This window comes from Mesoplodon mirus (genome assembly GCF_964341445.2).
Source record: "Mesoplodon mirus genome assembly, chromosome: 7".
Lineage (NCBI taxonomy): Eukaryota > Metazoa > Chordata > Mammalia > Artiodactyla > Ziphiidae > Mesoplodon > Mesoplodon mirus.
Window position 1 is genome coordinate 38121131 of NC_138983.1, and position 11573 is coordinate 38132703.

Below are 11573 nucleotides of genomic sequence, written 5' to 3' on the forward strand. Positions count from 1 at the left end.
CTAAGATCCCACATGTTGCAAGGCATGGCCAAAAAAAAAAGAATATAAGAGGTGAGAGCAGTTCTTCCCCCAGACTCCATTTCCCTTTTCACACAGGATGAAATGTTGAAACAGAAGTAGCTAATGGTGGAGTTGCAAATGCGGATGACAGGTTACGAGGGAGCTGTGAAGCAGATCCTGACTCCTCAGCTCAAGCCCTTCAGCCAGTCCTCGTCTTCCCACTGTCTGCTCACAACCTCCTCACACTTGAGTCCCCTCAGTCACTGACTCGCTTGGTTTCCCTCTTAACTCTAATCCTCATGTTGTAACACCTGGGATTTAATAACTGGGGCAAGAACCTGGCCTGAAAACCTACTGGGCTCTGCTTCTGTTGTTCCCAAAATTCATGGGTATCACAGATCTACTCTGCCCTCACCCAGACCTCCCCTCTGCTCCCCTCACACAGCCGATGGGGGAAGCCAAACCACAAAAAGAATGACAGTGTAACATGAGAAACCAGAATCACCAGGCTTTTGGTGGGCCTTCCTGCCATCGTGCCCAGCAAAGCCCTTCTTTTAAGGTCAAGCAGGGCCCATCCATAGCAGGTGCAGGTGGCTATATCAGAGGGCATTTCCTGCCCAGGTATGTTTGGTCTGATTCCTTAGTCTAAACTTGAGTTACCACAACTAGCTGGTGAGGAGGAGACATCAGTTATAGGAACTAAAAAGCCATGTTTTCTTAGCACATCTCAGTGTAGCATGAAAATGTTGACCCTACCTCAAAGAGAGGGTGGGTTATTCATTTAACAGCTGTCTCTCCTACTGGACCTTGCTGGTTTTACTCACTATTACATTCCCAGAGCTCAGCATGTAGTAATAATTAAATTTTTTTTGAAGAATGAGTAAATAAATGAACAGAGGAAAGAATGAAAGTGTGGGTGGATAGAATCACCTTGGCCGAAAGAAGAGATAACTCTTCTAGCATCACGGGAGGAGAGCAGAGGGAGGACAGATGGGAATACGAGTGATGAGCAGATTCAAAGGTGCAGAGTTAGGAGGCTGAGTGAATCGCCACAAGATGTCTTTTTCTTTATCTGTGAATTGGAGGGGGCGGGCGAGGGGTTATCTCCTGAAAGGAGGGGTGGTAAGGAACAGGAGGAAGGATTGAGGACAAAACCAAAGATCTGAAACAGTTACTGTGGGGAATGGGACTAACTGTCCACCAGAGACTCATGAAGGGATTGCTGAACAGAAGGGTGGCCCAGAGGATCCAACCTCGATACCAGGGCAGCAGATGCCAGCAGCCCAGAGAGGGAACAGAGGGGGACGAAGCCTAATTCAGGGAAGAGTTATGGGGGTTCAGACTTGCAGACAGAGCTAGTCATCTCAGATCAAGAATTTGTCAGGCTCCGGGAATAAAGACACAGACCTACTAGAGAATGGACTTGAGGATATGGGGAGGGGGAAGGGTAAGCTATGACAAAGTGAGAGAGTGGCATGGACATATATACACTACCAAATGTAAAATAGATAGTTAGTAGGAAGCAGCTGCATAGCACAGGGAGATCAGCTCGGTGCTTTGTGACCACCTAGAGGGGTGGGATAGGGAGGGTGGGAGTGAGGGAGACGCAAGAGGGAAGAGATATGGGAACATATTGTATATGTATAACTGATTCACTTTGTTATAAAGCAGAAACTAACACACCATTGTAAAGCAATTATACTCCAATAAAGATGTTAAAAAAAAAATTTTGTCAGGCTCCTACTGTGTGCTAGACCTGCTCACTGAGTACAAAGAAAAATCAGAGAGCCCTGACTTGGAGGAGCTAGAAAATGCATCGAGTATGAGGGAGTCAAAAATGCGTAAATAAAACCACAGGTCTCAGACTATGGCTCAACTGTGAATGCAAAGGATGCCAAGACCAAACGTGTTTTCTCTTCTTTCTCTCCATTCTCCTTTCAAACCAAAAATCACATCCTTGTCTCCGTGTCCAGGATTCTTTCTCAGCAAGTATGACTGACACTAGGCAGTCTTGGAACGCCACCTGGTGGGTCTTCAAGATATTACATATTTAGCTTCCAGGAGAAAGGGTTCGAGATTTTAAGAACAGGAGAAAAATGCATTCATTCAGCAATATTTATTCCCTAAAACTCTGTAACAGTCCAGAAATACAGAGATACCCTCAAGTTTCTTCCAAACTAATAAGAAAAAATTTAATTGTTTATTCGGACTTATACTACTTTAGTAATTGAAAGTATATATGAATTCAAATTTAATAAGAATTAAGATCTGTTGACTGAATTATGGTTCCTCATAGAAGAGAACATAGTATCCACTGTTAAATAGAAAATAGAAAGTCTAGTCCATCTATGTAAGCTGTTTTTTTGTTTGTTTTTGTTTTTCTGAGCCTACTCTCATCTCCTCTAGCTTCCCAAATTTTACCCTGACCAGATACTACAAAACCCCATATCTTCAAAGGTGGCAACAGGGGGGTAGGGGAAAGAGAACCAGACTGAAGTAAACAGTCCTGAAGTTGAGCTAAATAAAGCCAGGTGAACTTGAGCAAGTCTTTTTATGTTTCTGAGCTTGTATCCTCACTAGTGAAATGAAAATTAAAATATTTACCTTTCCGGATGGTTACAAGGATTAAATAAAATAATGAGGTAGGGGGACTTCCCTGGTGGTCCAGTGGGTAAGACTCTGCGCTCCCAATGCAGGGGGCCCGGGTTCGATCCCTGGTCAGGGAACTAGATCCCACATGCATGCTGCAACTAAGAGTCCGCATGCCACACTAAAAAGCCCACATGCCACAACTAAGATCCTTTGTGCCGCAACGAAAATCCCACATGCCACAACTAAGACCCAGTGCAGTCAAAAATAAAATAATAAATAAATAAATAAATATTAAAAGATAATAAGGTAGGAAGCACATTTCAAAGTGCTGATCAAATTTTGGTTATTACTGTTGTAAGTCCATAGAAGGGTACCTTCCATAAAGGAAAAACACATCCCTTTCTCACTGATGAGCCATCACTGACCCCGGTAAATGAGGGGAGGGTGAGGTGAATGCCATGAACATCTTAACAAAGCCATTTTTCATTTCACAAAAAAATCGAAACTACATAGAAAAATTATCTGTATCTATGGCAGACAGATTCTACCTTTTATAACCACATCAAAAAATATGAAGTACATAGGAATAAATAAAACAAAAGTTGTGCAAGATTTTAACAAGAAAATTACCAAACTTACTGAGAGACATTAAAGATAACTGAATTAAATTAAGAGATAGACCATGTTCATGGACTGGAAAACTCTATATTATAAAGATGTCAATTCTTTCAAATCAATTCTAGAGTCAATGCAATTCTAGTTAAAATTCCAACAGGTTTTTTTAGTAACATTTGACAAGTTAATTCCCATCTTATGCGAAGATGCAAAAGGAAAGGAACAGCCAAGATGCACTACAAGAAGAAGAGGAAGGAGGATGGGGGGAAGGAGGAGGAGGGGGGAGAGGAGGAGGAAGGGGAGGAGGAGGAGGAGAAGAAGAACCAGAAGGAGAAAAATGGAGGACTCGTACCACCAAATACCAAGATTTGTCATGAAGCTATAATATTTAAAACAGTATGGATTGGTACATGGGTCAACAAGCAGACCTATACAATAAAGTCCAGAAGAAGAACTTTGTATTAGGTAAGCACTTGATACATGATAGAGGCAGGCAAAGGACAGTTTTTTAGTGAGTGCTGCTGGGACAATTAGCTACCCATATAAGTTAAACAGAAATCAATTCTAGATGTATCCAAGTCCTTAAGGTAAAAGGCAAAACTATAAAGCTTTCAGAAGATAAAATGGGAGAATATCTCCATGACTTTTGAGAAGAAAGCTTTCTTAAACAATTATAAGATGTACTAATTGTTAAAGAAAACACTGATAAAATTTGACTACATTAAAGTTAAGAAGTTCTGTTCATCAAAAGATACCATTAAGAGAGTGAAAAGGCAAGCCACATAATCACAACATACATAACTGATGAAAGGATTCGTATCCAAAATATATAAAGTAGGGACTTCCCTGGTGGTGCAGTGGTTAAGAATCCACCTGCCAATGCAGGGAACACGGGTTGGAGCCCTGGTCCTGGAAGATCCCACATGCCACAGAGCAACTAAGCCCGTGAGCCACAACCACTGAGCCTGTGCCCTAGAGCCTGTGCTCCTCAACAGGAGAGGCCACCGCAATGAGAAGCCTGCGCACTGCAACAAAGAGTAGCCCCCACTCGCCGCAACTAGAGAAAGCCTGTTGAGCAGCAACGAAGACCCAACGCAGCCAAAAATAAGTAAATTTATATATATATATATATATATATATATATATATATATATATATATATATAAGTACTCCTTCAAATCAGTGAGAAAAAACAGACAACCCCATAGAAAAATAGGAAATATATTGGAATGGAATCAGTATTTCACCAAAAAAAAGGAAAAAATATATATATATATCTATATATCTGTCCAATAAACTTCATTACAGAGAAATACTAGATTACAATGATAATGATACAACACTACAGACCCACCAAATAGGCAAAAAAATTTAAGTTGGTATTATTAAGTGTTGGGGATGTAGAGCAACTGGAATTCTCAGACACTGCTGTTGGGAATATAGTTGGTACAACCACTTTGGAACACTGGGGTTATCTACTAAATTTGAATGTGTGTATATTTTCACTCTTAGATACCTTCCTTAGAGAAACATATGTACATCTGTACCAGAAAACATGTACAAGAATATTCATAGCAGCATTTCTCAGGAGCCAGAACACTGTAGACCACTCAAATACCCATCAAGAATGTAACAGAAAAGTAAATGATGGTATATTCATATACAGTTGGGGTCAGGAAACGTTTCCTATGAAGGGCCAGAGAATAAATACTTTAGGCTTTGCAGGTCTCTGTCTCAAAATCTTAGTTGTTTTTTCTTCCCCAACTTTATAAATATAAAAAGCATTCTTAGCTCACGGGCCAAACAAAAACATGGCCCATGGGCCATAGTTTGCCAACCCCTGATGTAGAAGAAAACTATACAGCATTGAAAATGAATGAACTACAGCTACCTGCAACCCTGTGAATGATTAGTACAAACATGACATTGAGCTAAAGAAGCGACACAAATACACATACATATATACAAATCACATATACAAAAATCATAAATAAAAACCATAGGAATATAATTCCATTTATATAAAACAGGCACAATGACACTATAGGATTTAGAAATGTACAGATAGGCCTTAAAACCACAAAAAAAGCAAGAAAATAGTTACCATACAAATCAGGATCATGGATACTTATATGTGAGGGAGGGGGTTGTGACCTGAAAGGGACTTCTGGGGGTCTGGAAATATTTAATTTCTCAACCTGGATGATGGTAACAGAGGTGTTGGCTTTATAACTATTTGTTAATTTGTATGTTTGTGTTTGTTATTTGTCAAATTGTGTGTTTATGTTTTATGCATCTTCCTATGGGTATTGTGTTTGGATGGATCATCACCTAAGGTCGACAAAGACAACAGTACAGGAGAGAGTTGAAGACAAACGTATGGGCAGATGGCATACCACTCAAGAAACATGGGAGGGGATCTGAAGGGAAGAGGATGATGTCCTTAAGAATAGAGGAGGCTGGTAATGTCCAAATATATGGACTTCAAAGGCAGAGATGCTATTGAACCAGAAGGAGAAGCCCTGGTTAGAAGCAGCTTTGGGCAGTGGGGAGAGGGCTGCCTGATTTTTCTGGTCCCAGTTGGGGGCTGGTACTGGAAAGTCATTCTACACATTTTGCCAGAGCATAGACACTGGATGGGCTGGAAGGACCATCAGGAAAAAAGAACAGGGCTGACAGGGCGTGTGGCAGGGCAGTTTGGGGCAGGCCCGAACAGTGTAAGATGATAAGCAGTTTGTGCCCTCTCTGATGCCTCAGCCCCCAAACACTCCTTCATGGGCACAGGGAAGCAGGCAGAGGAGCTGTGTGCAAAGGGAAGAGATGGAGATATTTTAAATACGTATTTCTTAATCTCTATTTTACAGATCAAGAAATTGAGAATCAGGGAGGTTAAAAGATGTGTCCAGGGTCACAGATTAGTAAATGATGCCTGGGACCCCAACTGGTAGATGTAGTAGTCAGGGTTCCCAAGAAAAACAGAACAAATAGGGGAAGGAGAGAGAGACAGAGACAAAGACAGAGAGACCCAGAGAGAAAGAGAGATTGATTTTAAGGGATTGGCTCACACCATTGGCAAGTCTGAACTCAGTAGAGCAGGCCAGTGGGCTGGAAACTCAAGCAGGATTTCTATGTTTCAATCTTGAAGCAGAACTGCTTCTTTCAGAAAATCTCAGTCTTTGCTCTTAACACATTTAACTGAGTGGATGAGGCCCACCCACATTGTGGAGCGTCATCACCTTGACTTAAAGTCAATGGAATAAATCATAGAAACCTTCACAGCAACATCTAGATTAGTGTTTGACCAAACAAGTCAGCATCATAGCCTAGTCAAGTTGACACATAAAATTAACCATCATAGCTGGATATAAGCACCCAGTATTGACGGACTCTGGCCTGACACACGGTGATAGAGTAAACTTAAGCAGGTGTCTCAGGTAGGAAGCACAGCCACATATGTGTTCCCACCATACAGTGAGGAAAGTGAGGCAAGGCCATATTAACTGACCTGCCTGGGCCGCCCAAGTAATTAGTGTCAAGGCTGGGTCTGGCTCCCAGTCTCCAGACTCCAAATGCCCTGCTCTTTCCTCCCAGCCATGCCACTGTCTGTGGCTGCTCCTCACTTTCCCTCTGCTCTGGAGCAGCTCAGGTGCTAAGCCCAAGCCTGCCAGGCTTGGGCCTTGCAGTGCTGTCCTGTTTTACCCTCCTAATGAGAACAGTGAACTGTTCTTGGAAATTCATTTCTTTTTTTCTAGACTATTCAGCAAAACTATATTAGGGGATGCTTAATGCTAAATCATGCAAACTCCTGTGTCAGGAATGGCCTCCCTTCTCCCTGGGCACAAAACAATCACTAGCCATCCTGTGGCTCAAAGGTCCACGGAGGTCCAGGCCTTCTCTCTCTCTCTCTTCTCACATGACCTGGTGGCCCAGGTTCAAGAACAATTCCATCAGGTCAGAGACTCTCTCTGGACCACTTGGTGGGGCATAGCACTCATCAACCAAGGATCCCCAAAGGAAGCAGGCCACTCCTGAATTTCAAAACTCATGTTCCAACCAACTTCCCGTGAAAGAGTGACCCTTGCTTAGCAAAGCCAAGCCACACCCACTTGCGGGTTCAGACCTAGTGAGCATGTTTGGGCAACTGTTGGCCAGGAGCCAGTTTTACATCAGGAACAAGTAGCATCTTGGCAAATCATTTATCCTAATAGAAGAGTCTCTCATATTTGAAGGGGTCAGTGACATTGGAGTAGAGAGGCGTGAATCTCAATGCTGGGTGATGTCTACCTCTCAGATTGTACATTAGGAGCTATAATGAGGAATGTGGACCAAGAAGCGAAGGAGTGGTTTGCCTGATGCCTCTGCAGGACATCTGCTCTGTGGCCTGTGCAAGGAACACTGTGCAACACCAGTGGGAGTGAAATGTACTTGCCCCTCTTGGAGTGAGGGCTGCAGCTCTTAGGGGCATGAAAGAGAAATGGTGGGGGATTGTCTCTTCCAGAGAGAGATGGCTAGAAAAGCTTAGTGGATCCTAGGTCAGTTCAGATCAGATCAATTCCCCTCTATGTGCCAGGGCCAGAGATGAACAGATGAACAAGACACAGCCCTTGTCTTCCCAGAACAGACTGACTGGTGGGGGAAATAGACAGATAATATCAATAAGATATAGTAAGTGCTATGAGAGAGACATACCCAGGGTGCCATGGGAGCCTGGTGGAGGGACACCTCATCACGAAAAGGGGTTGGACTACATGAAGGAAAAGACACTAGAGCTGAGTCTTTAAGTATGAGCAAGAATTTACTCGTGGAAGAATGTGAGAAGAGCATTCAGGCAGGAACAACAGTGTCAGCAAAGGCCCAGGAGCATGAACAGCAAGAGTGAGTTAAGGAAACGAGCTGAGAGTTCATAGGTCAGAAAGTAGGAAGATAGGAGGGCAGGGAGCTAAGGCCGTTAGTGAGGGAGGGGCCAGGCTCTGTATGCCAAACTAATAAACAGGTTAGACTTTATTCTATAGGCTATAAGGAGGCCCAACAGGCTTTAAATAGGGGTAAGACCCATTTATAGAGTTCCAAATTGCAACAGGTGCCATTGATTTCTGTATGCCCACCTTCACACTATCAGGTTCCAGAGTGATCTTTCTAATGTACAAATCCAATGATATTGCATGAATGAATCAAAAGGGTTATTCAGGAACAAAGAGAAAGGTTGTCAAGCTGCACTGAGGATCCAGCTGAGGTGAGAAATCATGAATTTGCAGAGCCGCCAACTTGCACTGCTCTGTCGTGTTCTCCATGATGGAGACAGAGTCAGAATATTGCCACGTCAGACTCGAGAGTGAAGAGTGCTGGTGAGAGAGTAATTGTGATAACTCACCACAGTGGTGAAGGTTGGGTAAGAAGGAGCATAGAGACGGCCCAGCACCTGAGTCCTCGCTCTTTCCTCACGGAACAAACAACATGAGCTTCAGTGCCCAGTCCACATTCTCCAACTACCAGTCCCTGGGCTCTGCGCATCACCGGGCCACCGGGTCCGACCGGTCACCAGCACTGCCAGCGTCTATGCAGGCGCTGGGGGCTCAGGCTCCCAGATCTTCGTGTCCCACTCCACCAGCGTCCAGGGCGGCTGGGGATCCAGGAACATGGGCGCCAGGATGGCCGGGGGTCTGGTGGGTGTAGAGGGCATCCAGGGCGAAAAGGAGACCATGCAAGACCTGAATGACCGCCTGGCCTCTTACCTGGAAAGGATGAAGAGCCTGGAGGCCGATAATAGGAGACTGGAGGGCAAAATCCGGGAACACCTGGAGAAGAAGAGACCCCAGGTCAGAGACTGGGGGCATTACTTGAAGACCATCGAGGACCTCAGGGCTCAGATTTTTGCAAGTTCTGTGGACAATGCCTGTCTTACTGCTGATGACTTCAGAGTCAAGTATGAGACGGAGCTGGCCATGCACCAGTCTGTGGAGAGTGGCATCCACAGGCTCCACAAGGTCACTGATGACACCAGTGTCACCTGGCTGCAGCTAGAGACTGAGATCGAGGCTCTCAAGAAGGAGCTGCTCTTCATGAAGAAGAACCACGAGGAGGAAGTAAAGGGTCTACAACACTAGACTGCCAACTCCAGGTTGACCGTGGAGTTGGATGCCCCCAAACCTCAGGACCTCAGCAAGATCATGGCAGACATCCGGGCCCAGTATGACGAGCTGGCTCAGAAGAATCGAGAGGAGCTGGGCAAGTACTGGTCCCAGCAGATTGAGGAGAGCACCAAAGTGGTCACCTTGCAGACGGCTGAGATAGGAGCTGCTGAGATGACACTCACGGAGCTGAGACACACCATCCAGTCCCTGGAGATCGACCTGGACTCCATGAGAAATCTGAAGAACAGCTTGGAGAACAGCCTGAGGGAAGTGGAGGCCCACTATGCCATGCAGATGAAACAGCTCAATGGGGTCCTCCTGCACCTGGAGTCAGAGTTGGCCCAGACCTGAGCAGAGGGGCAACACCAGACCTAGGAGTACGAGGCCCTGCTGAACATCAAGGTCAAGCTGGAGGCTGAGATCAACACCTACCGCCGCCTGGTGGAAGATGGGGAGGACTTCAATCTTGGTGACGCCGTGGACAGCAGCAACTCCATGCAAGCCATCCAGAAGACCACCACCCTCAGGCTCGTGGACGGCAAAGTGGTATCTGAGACCACAGACACCAAAGTTCTGAGGCATTGAGTCAGCAGAAGCAGGGTGCCCTGGGGAGCAGGAGGTCAATAAAAGTTGAGATGTTACTGCAAAAAAAAAAAGAAAAAAAAGGAGCATAGCACAGTGCCTGGTACATGGTGGGTGCTCAGTACATTTTTGTTGAATGATGAGAAGGTGGGAAGATGGGTATGACAGTTATCAATTTTACTCACTGGTGAGTGTGTCCCCACCCCACCCCTACCCTCACCCCCGTCTTCTAGTAAGACACACCCACTTTCCTGACAGTAAGTGTGACCATGTGATGCAGGGCTGGCCAATCAGAGTACTCCACTCCTCTCCCATGACCAAGATAGGCCCCAAGATGGTCATGTGACCCACAGCAAGCCAATTAGTGTTCTTCCCAGCATTGCAACTGGGACTAGCTGGAAGCCAGCCTTTTGCGTGTTGAATTATACTGGAAGGATGAAAGTCTAGGGCTCACCACAACCATCTTCACCACACAGAGGAGCCCTCTCTACAACAGTGGGGAATGACAGAGCAGAGCTGAGAGATGAAAGCATTGTGCTATGCTCCTTCTTGCGCAACCTTCACCGCTGTGGTGAGTCATCAGAATTACTCTCTCACCAGCACCCTTCACTCTCGAGTCTGACATGGCAAAATTCTGACTCTGTCTCCATCTTACAAACCTGTCTTTTCTGCTGGTCTGCTGCTGGAGAACATGACACAGCAGTGCAAGTTGGCGGCTCTGCAAATTCATGATTTCTCACCTCAGCTGGATCCTCAGTGCAGCTTGACAACCTTTCTCTTTGTTCCTGAATAACTCTTTTGATTCATTCATTCATTCATGCAATATCACTGGATTTGTACATTAGAAAGATCACTCTGGAACCTGATAGTCTGAAGGTGGGCATACAGAAATCAATGACACCTATTGCAATTTGGAACTCTATAAATGGGTCATACCCCTACTTAAAGCCTGTTGGGCCTCCTTATAGAAATGAAAACACTGGCCAGGGTCGTCCCAGCCTATATAACACCTTTGTGTGAATTAGGGAAAAGCACCTTTGCCTCAAGTTTAAAAAGCTCTATGTTAATATATCAGAGTACAGGGAATTCCCTGGCAGTCCAGCAGTTAGGACTCAATGCTTTCACTGTGAGCCCAGGTTCAATCCCTGGTCAGGGAACTAAGATCCTGCATGCTGTGCAGCACTCGGCAAATATATCTGTGTGTGTGTGTGTATATATATATATACACATATATATCATTATATATCACATATATATCCCATATATACATATATATCAGAGTACAACCTGAACAACCCTAAGTCATGGGCCCTGGAAATAGAAACAGAGGTGGCTATGCCCTCTGCCATGTTCAGTAACCCTGAAGGAACGTTCTAGCCCCAGCGGCCATCCTGCCCTCTGAGGAAGGCTGGAGTTGGAGGGCAGGGGGACAGGAACGTGTCTCTGAGAGCCGCAGGTGAGAGAGGCAGTCTTAGGGGACGCAGGAAGTGGTTGGGACATGCACAGTTGCACCTGTGTGAACATATCTCCTGAGCTTGTTTGGGGCTTCATATGCCAATGTGGCTTTATTAAAGAGGGGATTCTCCCTCACTGCTCCAGGACTCAGCTGAAACTGTCTCACCTACCTCATGCGGTTAGTATGTGAATGGCATG

General features: G+C 44.9%; 1 pseudogene across 1 annotated transcript; it reads left to right on the forward strand.

Annotated features, from left to right (window-relative positions):
* The first annotated feature begins 6030 nt into the window (after positions 1-6030).
* Positions 6031-10062, forward strand: LOC309809005 (keratin, type I cytoskeletal 18-like; annotated as a pseudogene). The gene has a single exon. The product of its transcript is annotated as a keratin, type I cytoskeletal 18-like (transcript).
* The last annotated feature ends 1511 nt before the right edge of the window (positions 10063-11573 follow it).